Source organism: Moschus berezovskii, chromosome 21 (genome assembly GCF_049115385.1).
Source record: "Moschus berezovskii isolate FMDL1 chromosome 21, NW_MosBer_1.0, whole genome shotgun sequence".
Taxonomy (NCBI): domain Eukaryota; kingdom Metazoa; phylum Chordata; class Mammalia; order Artiodactyla; family Moschidae; genus Moschus; species Moschus berezovskii.
The window spans coordinates 50213282-50234220 of record NC_142480.1 but is presented as its reverse complement, the minus strand read 5'-3'; the positions used below and the strand labels follow the sequence as shown (position 1 = coordinate 50234220).

The 20939-nt window shown below is 50.5% G+C and overlaps 1 pseudogene; it reads right to left on the bottom strand.

Moving 5' to 3' along the window:
• Nucleotides 1–361: 361 nt before the first annotated feature.
• Nucleotides 362–19940, bottom strand: LOC129550024 (uncharacterized; annotated as a pseudogene).
• Nucleotides 19941–20939: the final 999 nt, after the last annotated feature.

The window sequence follows — 20939 nt, the reverse complement described above, 5'->3', positions numbered from 1 at the left end:
GGCATGGCCCTGTCCAAGACAACTAACAGTTGTGTCCCCAACACTAGACTTTCTGTCCCCTTAGCTCTTAATGGGCCAGACCCCGGTTGACTGTATTTAAAGGTGTGTCCCCGCCTGCATGCCTAGCGTGTGTGTTTGCATGTGTATGTTCCTGTATGTCTGTGCTCACAGGTGCATTTGGACCAGCAGCCTTTATAATAACTGGTGGACAGGAAGCCACCAATATTGTGTTTAGTTTTCTTTCTCAGCCACAAACCCCAGAGCCCAGCACCCTACTGTCACCAGGACTGGAGGAGTCAGGCATCAGAGCTGTGGTTGGGCCGGGACAGCAGCCAGAGGAAAGCAACCCCCTAATGCCCCCTCACTCCTGTACTGGGATGAAGCATGAGTTCTTCACCTGCGGGCAGGTGTGGTGGATGTGGAAGGCTCCAGGAGGTGGTTCCCACGGCAGGAAAATCTTAAGAAGCAATGAAATAAAATTCATATTTTAAGGCAAGACAAGAAAAATTTAAACAAAGTTCTTCTCTCCCTCTTGTGACTTCCTCCCTGCCCTGAAGTGTGCAGTGTGCATCTGCAGTGTGTGTTAACCAGACCTTCCTAAGGGCAGAAACACCTGACTCAACATAAACATCCATTTTTGTTCTTCTAACCCCAGCCATGTGGCATTATATGACACCGCCTACCTATGACCTTATTAAAGTCACTAGCTGTATTACTCGTAATCCGGCACTTTACAAGAGGGTTGTTTCTTGCATTAACAAATGTGTCATTGAGCCTCTGATAAAAATGGTGATTACCAGGTGACCTTATATACAGTTTTATAAGATCCGTGACTCAAAACATGGAAGAAGCAACAGGAGGTAACCATTTCTGAGAGCCTGACAGACAAGTAAGACAATTGGTCCAGAGGATTTTTGCTACTGCTACCAGGACTAGAAGAGTAATTGCACATCGAGTGGCCTATCAATGGAATCCTCACCTGACCTGGAAAAGTCCCTCAAACCTTGAAATTAAGATGGAAACAAATAGATTGTGTGATAAAGAATGTTGCCCACCACCCAGGTCTTCCAAAATCAAGTCACTAGCTGCTACAATTCACTGAGCTTCATTCCACTCTGAAAGGAAGTCGTGAAAAAGGTCAAGATTGTACTTCGTACTCTGAGAATACTGGCAGAACCTATGCTCACATACTTGGATATTTTCAGGAGACTTTTCTATGAACCCAGTTTCTTGCATCTGTCCATGCTTAGAAAGCAGTAAAAGCATTAACCATGATATCTGTTCTTCCTGAGTGAAACAGCCTTCTACCAAGGCATGGGCTGGTTTCATGTCCTTCTTCCCCAGATCACATACACACTGACCTCCAAACCTAACTTCCTCAAAACATCTCTCAGAGCTTCTTGAAAGACTCTCTCCCCAGTTAAACTTCTTAAGTTCGTTCCAATAAAATTTCCAATTCTTTCTTACGTTGTCTGACTATTGACTCATTTTTTATCCACAAAAGCAAGTATGTGTTGACCTCCGCAAGTCTCAGTGCAGGAACTTCATATTCTTATATTTTTCTAAATCAAATTGAACACAACCTTGGGACCTCACTTCCTGGGAGGATTGAAATGTTTCTGTGCTTCAATAAAAGAATTGTCCAGGGTGGGTCACACGAGGGGCTTGCTGTCCAAGCCTCATGGTTCATGGGATGGCTGCTCAATTCCTCCTGTTGAGAAATCAGGAAAAGAATTCCAAATCGGGAAAGAAGTGCGTCAAGGTTGTATATTGTCACACTGCTAATTTAACTTTAATGCAGAGCAGATCATACTAAATGTCAGGCTGTTTGAAGCACAAGCTGGAATCAAGATTGCTGGGAGAAATATCAATAACCTCAGATATGCAGATGACAACACCCTTATGGCAGACAGTGAAGAAGATCCTAAGAGCTTCTTGATGAAAGTGAAAGAGGACAGTGAAAAAGTTGGCTTAAACTCACCGTTCAGAAACCTGAGATCATGGCAACTGGTCCCATTCAGTTCAGTTCAGTTCAGTTCCGTCACTCAGTCGTGTCCGACTCTTTGCGACCCCATGAATCGCAGCACGCCAGGCTTCCCTGTCCATCACCAACTCCCGGAGTTCACTCAAACTCATGTCCATCGAGTTGGTGATGCCATCCAGCCATCTCATTCTCTGTCATCCCCTTCTCCTCCCGCCCCCAATCCTTCCCAGCATCAGAGTCTTTTCCAGTGAGTCAACTCTTCGCATGAGGTGGCCAAAGTATTGGAGTTTCAGCTTTAGCATACCTCAAGGCAAATAGATGGGGAAACAATGGAAACAGGGAGAGACTTTATTTTCTGGAGCTCCAAAATTACTGCAGATGGTGACTGCAGCCAAGAAATTAAAAGACGTTTGCTCCTTGCAAGAAAAGCTATGACCAACCTAGATAGAATATTAAAAAGCAGAGACATTCCTTGTCGACAAAGGTCCATCTAGTCAAAAACATGGTTTTCCAGTAGTCGTGTATGGATGACAGTTGGATTATAGTGAAAGCTGAGCCCTGAAGAATTGATGCTTTTGAACTGTGGTGTTGGAGAAGACTCTTGAGAGTCCCTTGGACAGCAAGGAGATCCAACCAGTCCATCCTAAAGGAGATCAGTCCTTAGTGTTCTTTGGAAGGACTGATGCTGAAGCTCCAACATGTTGGCCACCTGATGCAAAGAACTGACTCACTGGTAAAGACCCTCATGCTGGGAAAGATTGAAGGTGTGTGGAGAAGGGGATGACAGAGGATGAGATGGTTGGATGGACATCAATGGACATGAGTTTGAGCAAGCTCCGGGAGTTGGTTGGAGAAGCAATGGCACCCCACTCCAGTCCTCTTGCCTGGAAAATCCCATGGCCGGAGAAGCCTGATAGGCTGCAATCCATAGGGTTGCTAAGAGTCAGACACGACTTCAATTTCACTTTCACTTTTCACTTTCATGCAGTGGAGAAGGAAATGGCAACCCACTCCAGCGTTCTTGCCTGGAGAATCCCAGGGACGGGGGAGCCTGGTGGGCTGCTGTCTATGGAGTTGCACAGAGTTGGACACAACTGAAGTGATGGAGCAGTAGCAGCAGCAGCAGCCACGAGTTGGTGATGGACAGGGAAGCCTGGCGTCCTACAATCCATGGTGTTACAAATAGTTGGACTCGACTGAGTGACTGAACTGAAGTGAACTGGGATGTTAAGGGCTATTTGTCACAATTCCAAGGCCACTCCAGTCCCCTCACTGTGGCTCTCAAAAGAAAGTGTAATCGTCCTGTATTTAGTCCAACCTTCTCATCATAGGGGTTCCCTGGTGGCTCAGACGGTAAAGAATCCTCCTGCAATGCAGGAGACCCGGGTTGGGAAGATCCCCTGGAGAAGGAAATGGCAACCCAACCCAGTATTCTTGCCTGGGAAATCCCACGACAGATGAGTGGGGTGGGCTGCAGTCCATGTGGTCACAAAGAGTCAGACACAAATGAGTGAGATACCCTTAGTCTTCTCGTCATAGAGGAGGAGCAGCTGGACCCCAGGGAAGGCAGGACTTGTGCAGAGTCACCCTGTGTGTGGCAGAGTCAGAGTCAGGCCCAGGTGTCCTGTCCCCAGGCCGGCTGTCTGTCCACGGCCCCACGCTGCTTGTGACAAGTGTGGCAACAGCATCCTCCAGGTTGGGATTCTGCCCCGTCCACCCTCATTCTGCACAAACCTGCCCCGTCCCTCTGAGGAGGGCGCTCACTGCTGCTGAGTCCCTTTCCTCATCTGCTAGAGGGGGGAGGGTGCCAGAGACCCCTGGTCCCTTCACGGGGCCTCTGGTTTTGCCAGTCCTGAGACGCAGACGTGGAGATGGGAGCCGGCTCCTCCCCTCCGTCCACCCTCTCTGCTTGCTTCCTCTGGGCTGCTGGGTCCTGTTTATTGGTCACATCCTTCCTGACTAAACAGACCCTCCTTCCCCATGACCTCTGCTTGGTGGGGACCATGTTTCTCTCATAACATGAGTTTCCTCAGTCACTTCCCAGGGGTCCGACTTTCCAGTGATTCTTGTCAAAAGAGAAACTACATCCAGGCTCCCCCGCAATCTGAGGTCTCCCAGACTCCCTTGTTCCTGCACATTCTTGACTTTCCACTTCTTCAGAATCCAGCTCAGGAACCCGAATGCTCTTGCCCTGTTTAAGAGACTCCTGTTTCCCTTAAGGAAAGGAAATTCCTTTCTGCTGTGCATATAGATGGTTGACCATAAGCTGGGGAAAGATGAAACAGAAGCCCAGAGTGAAGAGAGAGGCAGATCTGGGATCCATGACTGGATTCAGTCATATCTGCTCTGACTCCAAAGCAGAGAGGCCGCGGGGAGGAGCTGAGAGATGCCCACACAGGCCTGACTCCAAAGGCAAAGAGAAGGGAGATGCCTTGGGTCCAGAGGACTGGGGAGGGGGAGCTCGGGCCCCCAAACCACCTACTTGGTGACCAGGACCTCCCCCAGCCCTTCAGCACACACAGTTGATGGAGAAGGCCTCCATCAACAAGGCTTTTCCTGATGATTGACAGCAGGGGCTGATGGAAGCAAAAAGTCTAGAAGAAAATTTTTAATTATATACTTATTTTACCTGATTCCAGAAGATCAGGAAGTCACAGCGGAAAGCAACAGGTACACAGAAACACACACATGTGTCACCTCACACTAAACAATGCAATTCTTTTGCCAATGGAAGCAGCAACAACCCCCCCATCCCACCCCCATCCCCAAACCACCTGCCCAAGAAATTCTGAAAAGAATCTTTCTCTTTAAGAACAAGTCACCCAATAATTTTTGGCCTCCTGACCAGAAGATGCAAAAAGAAAGAAAGAAAAAAATCCCAGGCTAAAATCAGCTTTAAGGCTGCAGTGGCCATGCTGTTTCTTCTCCCTGCAGAGGCAGGACTTGCTGTTTTGATCACCGAGGCAGGAGGGCCACATCGCTGCACCTCACCAACACTGCAGACAGGTGTCTTCAAGTCCTTGGGGTTCTTCACCAGCTCCTTTTTCGATTCTCGAGAAATTGGTTGGGGGTGGAAGTTACCCCAAATTCCTTTAAGATGCTCTCTAGGTAGCCAGTGTTTAGTAAGCTAGGAAGAATTCTGAAGTCAGTCTCAGGTGAGGCTGAGCATTTGGTGGGGCCCAGGGATCCAAAATCTCTGCTTCAGGACTGTTGCCCATTGGGAAACAGTGACCTCCAGAATTTTTTTTTTTACTTAAAGGGGAGGTGCACTATACACTCCCTTCCATTGGGAGAAAGGAGGCCTGATGCCTTGCTACCCACCCTCAGTCCCAAACCCAGAAACACACAGCAACTAAGGCACCCCCAGGGGGACAGACACGCTTTGGCAATAAGGCCCCTCCTGAGGCCCAGGGTGTGAACAGCAGCACAGAGGGCTGTGTGCTGTGGAGTCAGCACCTTAGAAGGTGGGAGGGGGCAGTGGGCAGAGAAGGAAGGAGTCTCAGGCCCTGATGGATCAGAAGAAGGAAATGGGGAGAGGTGGTCAGGACACAGGAGACAAGAAAACCAAGGATGACCAGAAAAGGGGCAAAAAGCAGAAAATGTAGGAAAGATGAGAGAAGCAAGAGAAAAAAGCAAAACAGGACAAGGGCAACCAAGGAAAATAGGAAGGAGACAGAGCAGATGTAAGGAAGGAAACAGAAAAGGGCGAGATGAATGGGAAGGATGTGAGGAGGGAGAGAGGGAGCCCAGAAGATGACATCAGGGGACAACAGAGCTCTGTAAAGACACCCCCTGTGAGTGGAGAGGATAAGGGGTACTGGGCTGGTCCTCAGTCCCTACAGAAACCTGGCAAGTCCAGTACCCCAGGTCGGCCATGTAAATCAGCAGGTTGATGGCTGTCAGGATGGCCACAGCCAGTCACTGGCCCCAGACGCAGCCATAGTCAGTGAGCTCATCAACGCAGCTCATATTGCTGTACCCATGGGGGTTGTCCACCTAACTTCTTGTCAAACTGGTAGAGTGGCCAGAGGAACAAAGAGTGGACATAGAGGAGGATTGAGAGCACGGCCAGCCCCAGATGGAAAATGGGGAGTGGGAGGGGCGGTCTGTTCTCCTAGCCACCCAGTCTCAGCAGCATGGCCATGGCTACCTGGACGAAGCAGAGGGAGTACACGGCCATGCACCACTCCAGGGCCGGCTGGTGCAGGTACAGGGAGGTGTTGCTGAGGAAGACGAAGATGACACAGGCCACAGAGCTCTCCAGAATCTTTAGCAGGCCTGGTAATGTGCGCACATGGCAGGGGATGTTCATGAACTTGCAGTGTTTCCACATGAAAGCCGTATCCAAGGCATAGAGCACACACGCGATGCAGGAGAACGCAGAGGCGGTGATGGCCCGGTCTGGGGAAGGACCATAAGGCAGGTACTGGACGTAGAAGATGGAATAGACGATGGAGGTCTAGAGGCAGAGGAGGACTGCATAGCAGGCATAGGGGATGGGTAATTTGTACCAGAGAAAAGGAAATTTGCGGTTGTAGTAAAAGTACTCGAACGTAGAGATGAAGAAGGTCATGGTGAAACAGATGCACCAGATGGCTAGGCACCCGTTACCTATAGCTCCCTTCTTATTGCCCATGCTGGCCACCAGGGAGAAGGCCACACACATGGAGATTGTCTGGGGGAAGTGGAGGAAGCAGCAAGGGAGTCCACATCATTTTGGTAGGGGTTTATCTCCCTGTTGGACATGGTGTTGTGAAGGTCTGGCAGGTTAGAGTCACCAGGATGGAGTGGTCTTCACTTAGGACCCATCAGAGTAAGATCCAGATCTGAAGGCAGATTAAGTGAGACGATCAGAAAAGGCTCAGGGCCCTGTGAGGGCTGAGACTCGGGATCTGTGGAGCTTGAACCGGTGGCTCAGATACTCAGGCAAGAGCACAACCACTCCAGAATGACTTTCCCCACCCATCACCTCTGGCCTTGTCAAGAGGCTTGTCTCATCTCACAGCTGGGTTGGATCTGGCCTTAAACCACCAACATTTTTATGTCTTTTTCTGCGTGTCAATATCTACAGAAATACAGTATACCGTGGTCTTTTTCTACAATCACAAACCTTCAAGTTAGAAAAATAATTTTTTAAAAATTGTTTGGTAACCAATTCTGAGCTGAACGGGCAGGAGACCATTTATGGTTTTGTTTGGACTTCCCTGATGGCTCAGATGGTAAAGTGTCTGCCTACAATGTGGGAGACCCGGGTTTGATCCCTGGGTCGGGAAGATCTGTTGGAGAAGGCAATGGCAACCCACTCCAGTACTCCTGCCTGGAAAATCCCATGGATGGAGGAGCCTAGTAGGCTATGGTCCATGGGGTCACAAAGGGTCGGACACGACTGAGGGACTAAACTTTCTTCCTTCTTTCTTATTTCACTTAGTGTAAATGTTCAAAAGTCCATCTGCTGAAACAGTCATGTGTTTGATCACAAGGTGCTTTCAAACCCCAGTGGGGTGTCATGTCCTATAGAGTATATGTATCATGTCACCTGTCAAAACTGAAAATTCTGAATTCTGGAGAATATCTGACCCCAAGGATTTTCAAAAAGGAACTGTTTATTGTTGTGCTAACCCTATTGGAAAAGACTCTGATGCTGGGAGGGATTGGGGGCAGGAGGAGAAGGGGACGACAGAGAATGAAATGGCTGGATGGCATCACCAACTCGATGGACATGAGTCTGAGTGAACTCCGGGAGTTGGTGATGGACAGGGAGGCCTGGTTTGCTGTGATTCATGGGGTGACAAAGAGTCGGACGACTGAATGACTGAACTGAACTGAACCCTATTCTACAGATGGGAAAACCAGGAGTCAAGTGCCTTCCCTAAAGTTGAAAGCATAGCTGTGGAAATCCAAGATAAAAATAAAAAAGCCATGGGTTTGAGCACTTTGTTCTACAGCCCAGCAGGTCAACCAGGCCTGTGGGTGGGAGCCCAGGACCAAAACTCAGGCCTCTGGGACAAGGGAGACATCCTCAGGGCCATGGCCTCCTTCTATAGCAACCTGAAGGCACATGTGTCCCTGCCTCCCCTCCCTGCAGCCGTCACCAGAAGGAGCTGCCGTCTGAGGGGACACAGTCCCACCCAGAGGAGGGCAGCTCCAGGGGTGCACGGGGAGGTGCCCTGGGGTGAGAGCGAGGCGCGGGGACAGGATGGCGTGGGAGTGAATGCTGCTGAGAATCCCCTCCAGCCATTGTTGCCTTCACACGTGACACTTCCTCTTTGAGGAAGGGAGACCCCAACCCACCTTGACTCCAAGGTGGGGCGACATTGAGGAACCACAGAATAGATTAACATAGTGTTGGGCTCCAAAGCTGCCATCCAGGTGGGAGTCCGCAAAGATATAGGAGAAGTCCTACCTGAGTGAGGAATCTCCTGGCCTGGGAGACTGGTTAGCAGCCTCCAAGCCGGGAAGAAGGGATTAGAAATGAACAAGGATGCTGTGTCTGAGGCTGACGTGGAGCCTTTCAGGGCATCCAGGGAGGGGGTGGGGATGGACGGATGACCGGCCCCTTTTAAGGGCAGGAGCTGAAAGAGGAGGCCCTGCAGGACCCCTGAGAGGAGACAGCCCTGAGGATGCACTGGGACTGGGGAGAGGGTGGGGGCAGAGTGGAGATGACTGGGGGGATCCCAGAGTCCCAGTGGCCCTGAGGCAGCCCAGTAGGGGTCTTCTGACCCAGAAGGGATGCAGGCACGGAGCCAGCCTTCTGTGGAGGAGGGGCCTGGACTGGCGCTGAGGCAGGAGGACAGGGCCTTCAGGGTTCGGGGCTGTGACGGGGACACGCGGCCAGAGGGGCCGGGACCCTGGAGACCACGGAATTGCCCAGGTCACCTGCCCAAGACCGTCCCGCCAGCCAGGGCTGCAGTCCTGCTCACACAGGGCTCCTCCAGGGTCCAGTGTAGGGGGAGTGAGGCCCCTCCCAGCCCGCCCCCTCCTCAGGGACAGCTGCCCTGTTTCCAAGGGACTATTTGCTGAGAGGCCCCCAGGGCTGAAGGGCCAGCTCCCTGAGCCCCAGCCAGCCTCCTGCCATCAGGGGCCTTGGCGCCTTTGCTGATAATAAACCCTGGGACAAGCTGAGGCTGGAAAGAGAAACACAAAGCAAACCTGAGAACCTCCCTGGACTCCCAAAGCTCCCTGAGCCCCAGTTTCAGGGGAGCCCTGGAGCCTGCGGGCCTCCCAGTGGGCACTGCCGGGGTGGGGAGGGACGCTGCTGTGAGGGATGAGGGGGTGTCCTGCTCTCTGTACCCCAGTTCGATCCCAACTTAATTAGCTGAGCTCACCCTGAGACTCCACTGCCGGGAGCCAGCGAGGGAAATCCTACCTGTGGCAAAGGTCAACTGGGGAAGAGGCCTGACGGGCAAAGGCTAATCAGGGCTCGAGGAACCCCCTGGACTTACCTGAGCATCTACCCCAAAGAAAACTGGAGTCTGACTGCTTTACTATCTTACCCCTCTTACCAAGTCCTCTAATACTTACAGGGGCTTCCCCCCAACCACCTTTCTCTGAAAACATTAATTCAGAGCTGTAGTTTAAAAGTTCTCCTCGGCTTAATAGGAGTGTTCCAATCCAAGCCCCTCTGATAGCTTTCTAACTTGCATGACAAGTTTGTCCGGGCTCTTACAACTATGAGTGTGACTGTTTATAGCCTCCCAGCCATGCAAGGACAGAAAGCCTAATATTCTAAAATACAGGAATCTGTTGAAGAAGTTAAAATCATTAGAATAGTACTAGAAAAGATTTCATTGTTGAATCAATGCTTGCTGCAGTTTCCTCTATCTATTGTATTCTTGGAAATATATTAATCCTTTGATTTAACCACATCAGATCTTAAGTTAATAAATTCCTTTCTTGCAGCTCACTACACCGGTGCCTTATAGGAATGTAACTTTGTTATGTGTCTACCACCTAACTTTAGGAAAGTCACCTTAAAAGAAAAGTCTTTTACTTGCTAACTAACCTATTGTCAGGAGAGAGGGCCATAAAACTGTTAGCAGGCCCCCTGGCCAGAAGATGATGTAAATCACCTAAAACTTTTATCACACAAAAATAAGCCCTGATCCTGATAAGGGTCAAGACTGCTGACCCCACGTGATTTCGGTGTGAATCTATACCTCCCTTTCTCTGTTTCTTATGCGCATAACTTAGGGTATAAAAGCAGCACTGGAAAATAAAGTTTTGGGCCTTGCTCACTGAAGCTTGGTCTCCCCGTGTCGTTCTTTCTCTTTTTCCATCCTTTTCTCTATTCTCCTTTTTCTGGTTGAGATCCTTGGAGCACTGGGCCCTCTGAGTTTACTTATCTGCCTGGGCTTCTAAGACCCACTCGAGGGGGTGCCCTGGTGGGGTGCCTCAAGTGATTCGAGAGGGCGCCTGCGGCCTACGTAAACAGAGCAAGCCCCGTGCTGGGGTTTTATTGGTTTCCAGCGTAAACCAAGGAATCATCAGCCCCTGTCTCTCTCTCTCTTTCTCTCTCTCTGACGCCGACGCCGTTCATCCCGAGGATACCCTGGGTCATATCGGGGCTGGACCCCGATACTCCACCTCAGACTCAGGGCCGCTTCAGTGCATTGAATCCACTGAGTGCATCAGGGAGGAAATGGAGAAGAGGCCCGGGGGTTCCAGCGTGCGGCCCTGGGTCAGGCCTGTGCCCTCTCTGGGCCTCAGTTGCCCAACTGGGAAGCAGCAGGTTTGCCTGAGTCTCCCAGCAGCCCCTCCTCCACTCTAATCTGAGAGCCTGGACATGGGGCCCCCGTCAGAGCACAGCCTGGATGTGGCTGAGCCCTGCCTGCCGGCAGCCAGGCATGCAACTGGAAGACAGTGAGCTGGGAAGGTCATGGCTGGAACAGAGGAAGGAAGGAGGAGGTGCCAGAAGGGCAGAGAAGTGGAGGGAGAGATTGTGGGAGATCCTTCAGAGCTGGATGAACCTGGCAAGTTACTCACCAGAGCCTTAGTTTCCCCATCTGTGCAGTGGGCTTAGTATCTACTTTATATTAATTAAATGTATGAAAGCATGTGAAGGGCTTATCAGAGGTCTGGCGCATGGCACACTCAATCCATGCCAGCTACCTGTCCCCCTCCCCCTCACAGAGGACCCAGAAAGCCCTGGCCCCACTGTGGACATCAGCACATGCAGCTTGATTTGCTGCAGATCAGGGGCTGCAAACCAGCTTGTACTGGAGGTGGTCCAGGGATGTGTTTGCTTTCCCTTCACAGTGTTTTCAGAAAGAGATGGTATAGAACCGAGATGATTTTTTTCCTTAACTGTTTGGTAGCTGCACAGTGCTCCAATTTCACATGAAAATCCAGATTTCCAGCTCCTTTTCAAGCCTCAGGAGATCTGCTTTCACTAGGCTGCATCCCCTAAAAAGGGGGTCGCTGGAGCTGAGCAGCTGCTATGTCCTTTATATTGTTTTTCATTCTCTGTTTAATTTTCTATATTTTCCTATTCTCATGTATAACTGAACTGACATAAAGTAGGACTACGATCATCTCACATGTGCCCGTTTTCCCCTCTTGGGCGTGGCCAGGCTTCCTGCCTGCTCACAGAAGCATTCACTCCTCCATCCAGGGAGCATCCATGTCCTCAGCCTCGGGGACATCCTTTAGGACATTTCACAGCTCTGACATCACATTTGGACATGTGTGTACATATATGCACACAAGTTTATAAGGCATATCTCTATATGTTTTCCGGTTTTATTCACATTAAGAGTGTTATCCACACGGCATCTTGCTTTTCCACCACCCTTGAGAGGCGCAGCTGGTCCTCTCCAGGGGCCCTAGTCCTCTCCATCCCCTTTAATTACAGGTGTTTGCACCTCTAGATCAGTGGGTCCTCCCCTGTGAGTCTCAGACACTGGGGGACAAAGGATATGACCAGGGGTCCTGGGATCGATGTGATCACCATGTTCTAGACTAGAAGGTCAGCAAGCTTTTCTGAAAACTTAAAAAAAAAATATGACAAGTTTTCATTTCTTGAAATTCATCTTGAATTTCTAGGGTTACTGCAGCAAATTACCACAAGCCTGATGGCTTAAAACAATAGCAGTGTATTCTCTCACAGTTCTGGAGGTCAGAGTTTTGAAACAAGGTGTCAGCAGGACTGCTCTGTCTCTGATGCCCCAGGGAAGGGTCCCTCTTTGTCTCTTTTAGCTTCTGGAAGCCCCTTAGCCATGTTACCCAACCCAGGCTGTCTGCTTATCCCTCAAGAAGCCAAACACTGAGAAACCAGTGTCAGGCTTTGTTTGCGACAAGGTGCCGCTCCTCCGGTGTGAACACGGTCACCACCCATGTCTGTGCACCAGCCTACACTGGGCGGTGGGTTGAAAAAAATACTAATGAACGTTTCTACTATTTTTTGTGGATCACCTGTGTACGGAGGACTGGTGTTTTTATGATTTAGTAGGTTTGAAGTGGAAAACGAAGTCCAATAATAGCCAACTGTCTGTCCTCTTGCACTTCGACCTCCTGCAGGGAATCGCCTTGTTGGAAATCTACCTGCTCCCTCCTCCTCCCCCCTGTAGTGGGCACACCCTGGCCAAACTGAGTGTCCTGTCAGGTCTTAAAGGGAGAAACTATTTCAGATCCTCTTTTTCTCATGATGGGCGGGGTGGGGGGGGTAGGGGGGTAGGGTGGGGTGGGTGGGGTGAGGGCACTAAGAACTCCTGTGGTGTTAGAACAATAGAACTCTTCTTCCTTCCAGAGACCAGGGGAGTGGGGTGCAGACCCAGGCAGCCCCTGCCTGGGGCATCAGGACTGGAACCACAGAGGTGGGGGAAATTCAGTTTCATAAGAAGCTGATCCCCTCTTCTCCCTCCCTCACCTGCAAAGACTCGTCTGTAAAGGGTTCAGGCTTTTCACGGTATAGTTTCCTTTTTGCCTTCAATTTAGTGCCCTTGTTGGAGAATTTTGCCTTTCAGTGCTCTGCTATTGTTACTATTGAGTAACAGGAAGACCTGTACATGGAGTTCCTTCCCACTTACCAGATCTTTGACAAATTAGCTTTAACTCCAAATAGTGGAGGAATTTAGAGACCCATTCAGGGGCCAGGTTCTTCAGAATCGAAAGCAAACTGGGCATCTGTATTGTAATTTAAAAAATAGAAACTTTTTAAAAACAAGGTCATAGCTCTAGTTTTGCCAGTCTGCCAAGATATGTCCCAGTGGACTTCTACAAAGTCTAGAAGTCCACTGGATGGATGTAGACCTCCCCACTTCACTTTACTCTCTCCCCTAGAACAGATAACAAACATACAAATTCCCCCGTGGGTAGAGACTGGTACAGAGTCTCACAAAAGCCAGGTCCCACTCCCATGCTGTCCAAACTGACCCCAAAGTTCCAAAGGGCAAAGAATATTCCCAAACAGATGGGAAGGGGAGCTCCCAGGGTGCACACCCCTCTACTCAGTCAACAGCTCCACTGCTCCTTCAGAGGCCAGTTTCCTTCTCTCAATAGAAAGCGAAAACAGGCTGCGAGGAAGGACTCGGGAGGGACAGGGCAAGTTCGGAAACTAACAAGTTTGGCAGCTACTGGCGCATCCCTGAAGACCCTCACTGGGAGCAGCTGGCGCCTCGACCTTCCCAGACACACCACCCTCGTTGCCCCCGGAGGCAGGGGAGGGGCCAGAGCCCCAGGGATGTGACTGCTGCCTGGATGGCCAACATTGTCACCCAGCTCAGAAGAACTCTGAGAAACTGCAGAAACTGCAGTTTCAGTACTGAGAAACAAGTGTTGGGTAAAAGAAAAGTAGCTTCATCTTAAGGAAGTTGCAACCAGGGGAGAAGGCAGATCACTGTGCAAAAGAACCAGCTCCCAGCACTGCAAGGTTGAGCTGGGATTTATACAAGGAGGGGAACAAGAAAGGAATGCAGGCTGTAGGCTGCATTGCTGGGGCTGCTCTGTGCTTCTGTTTTTAGAGACTTTACATTAACCACGAGACACCTTCTTGGCTTTGAAACTTGAGCGTGGTCCTCACATTGTCCAGTTCAGTGGGTCATTATTCTACAGGTCACTGGTTATATTTCTAGAGAAAGAAGAACAAAGACAGAAACAGATAAAAACAGGCAGATCAAAACAGTCCATTTTTTGGACTGATCAAGCAGATCCAAAACTGATCAAAACAGTCCATCAAACTCCAGAGTTGTGTTTAACTATTCACAAGACTTTGGCTATAAAACAACCAAGATTTTAACATTATTGATGGTGTCTGACCATCACCATCACTATGGCAGGAAGCTTGCTGGGGCTCAGGGGGCTGGCCCTTCAGTCCTGGGGGCCTCTCAGCAAATAGTCCCTTGGAAACAGGACAGCTGTCCCTGAGGAGGGGGCGGGCTGGGAGGGGCCTCACCCCCCCACTCACTGGACCCTGGAGGAGCCCCTGTGTGAGCAGCACTGCAGCCCTGGCTGGCGGGACTGTCTTGGGCAGGTGACCTGGGCAATTCCATGGTCTCCAGGGTCCTTGCCACTCTGGCCACGTGTCCCCGTCACAGCCCTGAAACTCCTTCAGGCCCCGTTCTCCTATCGCAGTTCCAGTTGAGGCCCCTCCTCATGGGGAAGGTTGGCTCCATGCCTGCATCCCTTCTGGGTCAGAAGACACCTACTGGGCTGCCTCAGGGACACTGGGACACTGGGATCCCCCCAGTCATCTCCACTCTGCCCCCCACCCCCTCCCCAGTCATCTCCACTCTGCCCCACCCCCTCCCCAGTCATCTCCACTCTGCCCCCATCCCCACCCCAGTCATCTTCACTTAGCCCCTACTCCCGCAGTCATCTCCACTCTGCCCCCCACCCCCACCCCAGTCATCTCCACTCTGCCCCCCACCCCCACCCCAGTCATCTCCACTCTGCCCCACCCCCTCCCCAGTCATCTCCACTCTGCCCCCATCCCCACCCCAGTCATCTTCACTTAGCCCCTACTCCCGCAGTCATCTCCACTCTGCCCCCACCCCCACCCCAATCATCCCCACTCTGCCCCCACGCCCTCCCCAGTCATCTCCACTCTGCCTCCACCCCCACCCCAGTCCTGGGTGCATCCTCAGGGCTGTCACTTCTCAGGGATCCTGCAGGAGCCTCTTCTTTCAGCTTCTGCCCTTAAAAGGGGGCCGATCATCCATCCATCCCCACCGCATCCCTGGATGTCCTGAAAGACGCCCCATCAGCATCAGACATAGCATCCTTATTTATTTCCAATTCCTTCTTCCCAGCTTCGAAGTTGCTAACCAGTCTCCCAGGCCAGGAAAACCAACACAAGTAGATCTTTCTAGATCTTTCCAGACTGTCACGTGGATGGCTGCTTTGGAGCTTAAGAGTCAAACATTATGTTAATTTGTTCTGTGATTTCTCCAAGACACTCCAAGACACTCCTCCCTGAAATCATTCTTACCGAAGCAAGTCTGCACCCCTGGCATTGCCTTAGTTGGTGTGTGTGGGTGGGTTTGGGGGTGGCATGGGTAACTAGGCATTGGGTCTCAATTATCTGACTGGAGGGGGGGTGTACAGTGTGCCCTCCCTTCAATTAAAAAAAAAATCTCAAGATGTCAATTATTTCCAGTGGGCAGAAGTCTTAAAACAGAGACCCTGGATTCCAGGGCCCCACCTGGTGTTCAGCCCCTTTGAGACTGGCTCCAGAATTTTTGCAGGCTCACTAAACACCTGTTGCCCAGAAGGCATCTTAGAGGAAGCCAGGGGTGAATGCCTTCCATCCCAATTACTCTATAGGGAATCAAAAAAAAGGAGCTGGTGAAGAACCCCAGTATCCTGAAGACCCTGTTTGCAGTGTTGGTGAGGGGCAGCGATGTGGCCCTCCTGCCTCCGTGTTCCAAAAGCTTGTCCTGCCTCTGCAGGGAGAAGAGCATGGACACTGCACCCTTAAAGGTGAGGTTAGCCTGAGATTACTTTTTTTCTATCTTCTGATTAGGAGGGCAAAAATTACTGGGTAACCCTGTACTTAAAGGGGGAAGTTTCTGTTCACATTTTCTTGGGCAGGTGGTTTCTGGGGGTGGGGGTTGCTGCTTCCATTGTCAAAGCAACTGCAGTGCTTGAGTGTAAGGGGACACACACTTGTGTGTTTCTGCGTGCCAGTTACTTTCTGCTGCTGTTTCTTGGTTCTGTGAGACTCAGGCATAATATGATCTAGATCAGTGTATATAATTTGTAAAAATTCCCTGGAGCTTCTGGTTCCCATCAGTTCCTGATGTCAGTCATAGAGAAAAGGCTTGTCCCTTTGTCTATATCCACAATGTCCCTTTTAAATCTCAATATAACAATGAGAGAAGCAAAATAAAAAAAAGTGAGAAAGACATTCACATATTCTAATTGCTCCAATTTGTCTAGAGCACCGAAGAGTCCAGCCAGCTTCCACCCTCACCCAAATCTGTTTCTGGAAGCCCCTTGGGGTGTGGTCCAGCCTGTGACACAAGATGGTGTGGGGGGGGTGTCCCACCTCAATGCCAACATCCACTTAACTCTTAAAGGGGCCTCTCCAGAAAGGTGTGTCCTGGTGTGTATGCTCAGTGCACACGTGTGTGCATGGTGTGGGCCCATGTGCTCCCCTGTATTGAGACCAGCAGCCCTTTGCAGAAACTGGTGGCTGTGAAGGCCCCACAAGTCTTCTGTCCTCAACCACAAAGCCTCAGAGCCCAGCACCCTAGTGTCACCAGGGCCAGAGGTGCCAGGAAAGCGGAGTTGTGAGGGAGGCACAGGGGAAGGCCCCCCACTGCTGCCATTCTCTCCTGTACTGGGATGAAGCATGTGATCGTCACCCAGGGGCAGGTGGGGTGGAGCAGGGGGCATTCCCAGGAGGTAATTTTCCATGAGAGGCAAAACTTGAGAAGCATTGAAATAAAATTAATACATTAAGGAAAGACAAGAGAAATTTAAACATAAACTTTTGGTTAAACAATGCAGAGATCACATGAAATAAGCACTGAAAAGAGTCCACTGGATGTGACCATTTGAAAGTCATTGACAGCCTTGCTTAGAGCTTTTTCATGAAGTCCTCAGGACAGAAGCCAGTGCACTGGAGACAGAGAAAGAGAAAGAAAGACAGTAAATAGAAATTTCTCCTGGGGCAGCTAGTGTCTGTGAGGGGAAGAGAGGGTCACAGTTGGAGAGGAGCCAAGGGTCAAGGGAACCTAGATGCTAAGTTTGCAAAAGGCCATTTACTATTGCTTGACTTCAACCCAAAGGAACATCCAAATACTGACCCAAGGTCCAAAGGGCTAAAATATTTTTTAATTCCTGGAACATGATAAAATGTGAATCATGGTGACAGTGTATGAAATCATTTGTGTAAACAGTAAATATGTTAACTTGTTATCAAACAGTCTGAATGGTCCAACTTTTTGGAGTCAGAACAGGAAATAAAGAGAACGAGGGTAAAGGTTATTAATGTGAAGAAACTTGTGATTATCACTTCAGAGTTACTTACTTCATGAACCCAATTCTTCTGTACAGTATATTGGACAGTAGATGCATGTGGCTGTTTAATATTTTAAATCATATCCTTTTGTTTTATTTATTTATTTATTTTAGCCAAGCCATGCAGTACGTGGGATCTTAGTTCCCCAAACAGGGACTGAACCTGTGCCCCCTGCAGTGGAAGTGCAGAGTCTTAACCACCGGGGAAGTCCCCTAATTTTTAACTAAATAAAATGAAATAGATTGACACATGCAAGTCCTCAGTCCTACCAGCCACATTTCAAGCACCATATACCCACATGTTGTTAGAGGCTACTGCATTGAACAAGGCAGGTATACAATATTTTTGCCATTGCAGAAAGTTCTTCTGGGGACTTCCCTGGTGGTCCAGTGGTTAAGAATCTACCTTGCAATGCAGGGAATGTGGGTTCAACCCCTGGTTGGGGAAGTAACATTCCACATGTCACGAAGCAACTAAGCCTGCATGCCACAACTACTGAGCCCACTTGCATCAACTAGAGAGTCCATGCGCCACAGCCAAAGATCCCACGTGACGCAACTAAGACCCGATGAGGCCAAGTAAGTGAATAAATGAATATTTTAAAAAGTTCTGCTTGACTGCCCTGCTGCCTATGTTCCAAGGCCATATGGTTAGATGCATATATGTGTGGGCTTGTTATGTCTTCTTGTTCACTTTCTCAATTCATAAACTATCTCCTTGTCCCTTGTGATGTTTATTACCCCAAATGCTGTTTCTCAGAATTTAACTTTGCAGTCTGGGCTTTGGTTAATTTACATTGACCTAAAGTATCTTTTTCTGCTTTGTTTCCTTGCCACACTTGAACTTGACACAATCTACACAGATATGTCAGTGTTTTTGCTAATGGAGGTGGTGATAAGGGAATAACAGAAAATAAGGTTTTGACACAAAATTGGCCTACCGACTTTCCTGAAACAGTCCACTAAAAATTCATACGGGCTGATTCAGGTCAGTTTCATTTTTGTCTAGCAATTTCTTTTCTGCTCTTGTTAATTTCTTATTGAATTTCCCCTCAGGAAATAGTCTAAAAATACCTATTTCCTTAAAAACAATCAGTCCCTCTGGTAGGCTGGAAAAATATTTCTTGGAGAGATAACGTTGTCAACTCCCGTATCCTGTGAATGTTATTTATTTGGGAAAAAAAAAAAAGATCTTTGTAGATGTGACTAAATTAAAGTTAAAGTGAGCAGAGAAGGGAGGAGGAGGCCAGTACTGGGGTGGGTGGTGGGGCAGAAGGAAATGGGGTCAGGTTCCACATAAGGGGGAAGTATTGAAGAAACTGGGGCCTTGTAAGCTGGACAGTCAAGAACTCAGGGCTGAGATGGAGACATGAGGATGAGCTAAAGATGGGTGACAGGTCACCATGTGGAAGTGACACTGCATTTGTACTGGGTGGAAGCTTCAGTGGGGAAAGCCTTGTGTGTATAAACCAGTGACCCAACCCGCCAAGCAGTGCTTTCCAGACAATGACTCCTCTGTCCCTGGGCACATCCAGGCCAGGGTCCATGGCCCAGGGGAAAGGAGTCAGGTGGCAGGTGGGAGGTGGGCTAGAGCTCAGGGCTCAACCTGGTGTCCTGTGGTCCAGACACAGCCCCGAACATGGCCAGCGTTTCTTCACAGACACCGTCAGCTGGTCTGAGAGGCACCTGCCCAGTGCAGCCTGCATTCTCAGTCCTGACCAACATCAGGCTGGGGTCACTCGCTTGTTCCTGGATCAGCCGCTTAGGCATTGGGGGTGGTGAGCCTTGGAGCAGAGGTCCTGACCACACTCATCATCCTCCCCATTTCTAGGTTCACACGCAGCCCCCACCCCCACCCCACCCCGGGGCAGGAGGGGATGCACAAATGTCTTCCCACAGGCTCAGGTGAGAGCACATCCCAGCCAGGACTGCCATGCCAGATGCACTTCCCTCCCCCCCGCCCCCACACACTGGAGACTCCCCACAGGCTGTTCCTTCTTCCTCTCCTCCCGCTGCCCTCCTGCTGGGTCTATCCTGGTCTCCAGGGACTGGTTTCTACCACCCAGGACAGCAGAATCACTCATGGAGTCTCCTGCCCTGCAGCAGACTGTCCCCAGGATGTCTAGGGCTTGAGAAGGGCACAAGGGCAGGTGTTCTGTGAGCCAAGATGAAGGACAACCTGGGGACGCACACCCTCCCCCGGCCCAGGCCAGGATGGCAGAAGCAACAGAGCAGAGAGAAGGTGGGGGCGGATGGTGGGAAGAGGGGCTGGGGAACTAACCTGGAGAAGCAGAGGTGGGCAGCTAAAGGGCTTGGGAAGAAGAGACCGAACGGCGAAGGGTGTTGAGACGCACAGCTCTCCCTTCTCCCTGTTGCCTGGGGTGGACCCTCACCTGCTCTTTTCAGAACTGAGGGCAGAAGAGCAGGGGGCAGTGACCTCCATGCGGATGCCTGAACAGGCTGGAGCAGAGTTCACCGTGAGCCCACTTGTTTCCATGATGGCTACGGAGTCGGGACTATTAATCCTATTTCACAGAGGAGACGACTGAGGCGGGAGTTGCCCAGATATGAGTAGAGCCATAGGTGACAGCAGGGCTCCTGGGTTGTCCCAGGTCATTCTCTGAGGAGTTGCTCCCAGTGGTCTGCTGGGGAGGACAGAGCAGGGGCTCCGGAGCCAGGCTGGGGTCACTGGAGGACTGTGAAAGATGCCATGTGTGAAGCACGGAGCCCAGAACCAGTCACAAAGCAGCCCCTCAACAGACATCACCTCCCATGCCTCCTTCCATCACAACCTCGGTGAGAAACCCCAGCATTTGCAGCATCAACCCCAGGTGTGTGGGGACCCAGCTAGGTCAGGGGTCCAGAGGGGCAGCAGGGGCGGCCCTGCCTTTATTAGGAACAGGGGTGATGGTGCTGTTCATGGGTCCCCACCACCCCCAGCCTGGTGCTGGGCACCTTGCCTATGGGGGACCTCAGCTCCCTCTTCAACCCTTTAATGGGCGGGACCCTGAGCTCACAGAAGCAGACATGGAGTCAGGTGGGCTGACTGGGGTCTCTCTAGAGCATCAGCCTGTGCTTCCCACGTGTCAGCGCTTCCCCCACTGAGAGCTGGCTGTGCAGGAGGCACAGAACTCATGTTTGAGAAGTGCTGCCTACATCAGGCGACTGTGCTGTGCAGCCACGGATGAGCCACTGGCCTAAGGGCTGAGCACCTCCAAGGGGATTCCAGTGACCGGTCCAGCCTCACCCCTACCATCTCCCTGGGCTGCCTGTTCACACAGAGGGAGGACGTAGCCCTGCAGGACATGCCCTAAACAGCCCACTGCAGGGATGAGGGGCTCCAGGGGAGGTTAAGAACCCAAGGGATTGAAATCCAAGTTCAAACTTTGGAGAAGGAAATGGCAACTCACTTCAGTGTTCTTGCCTGGAGAATTCCATGGACACAGGAGCCTGGCAGACTACAATCTATGGGGTCGCAATGGGTCAGACACGACCG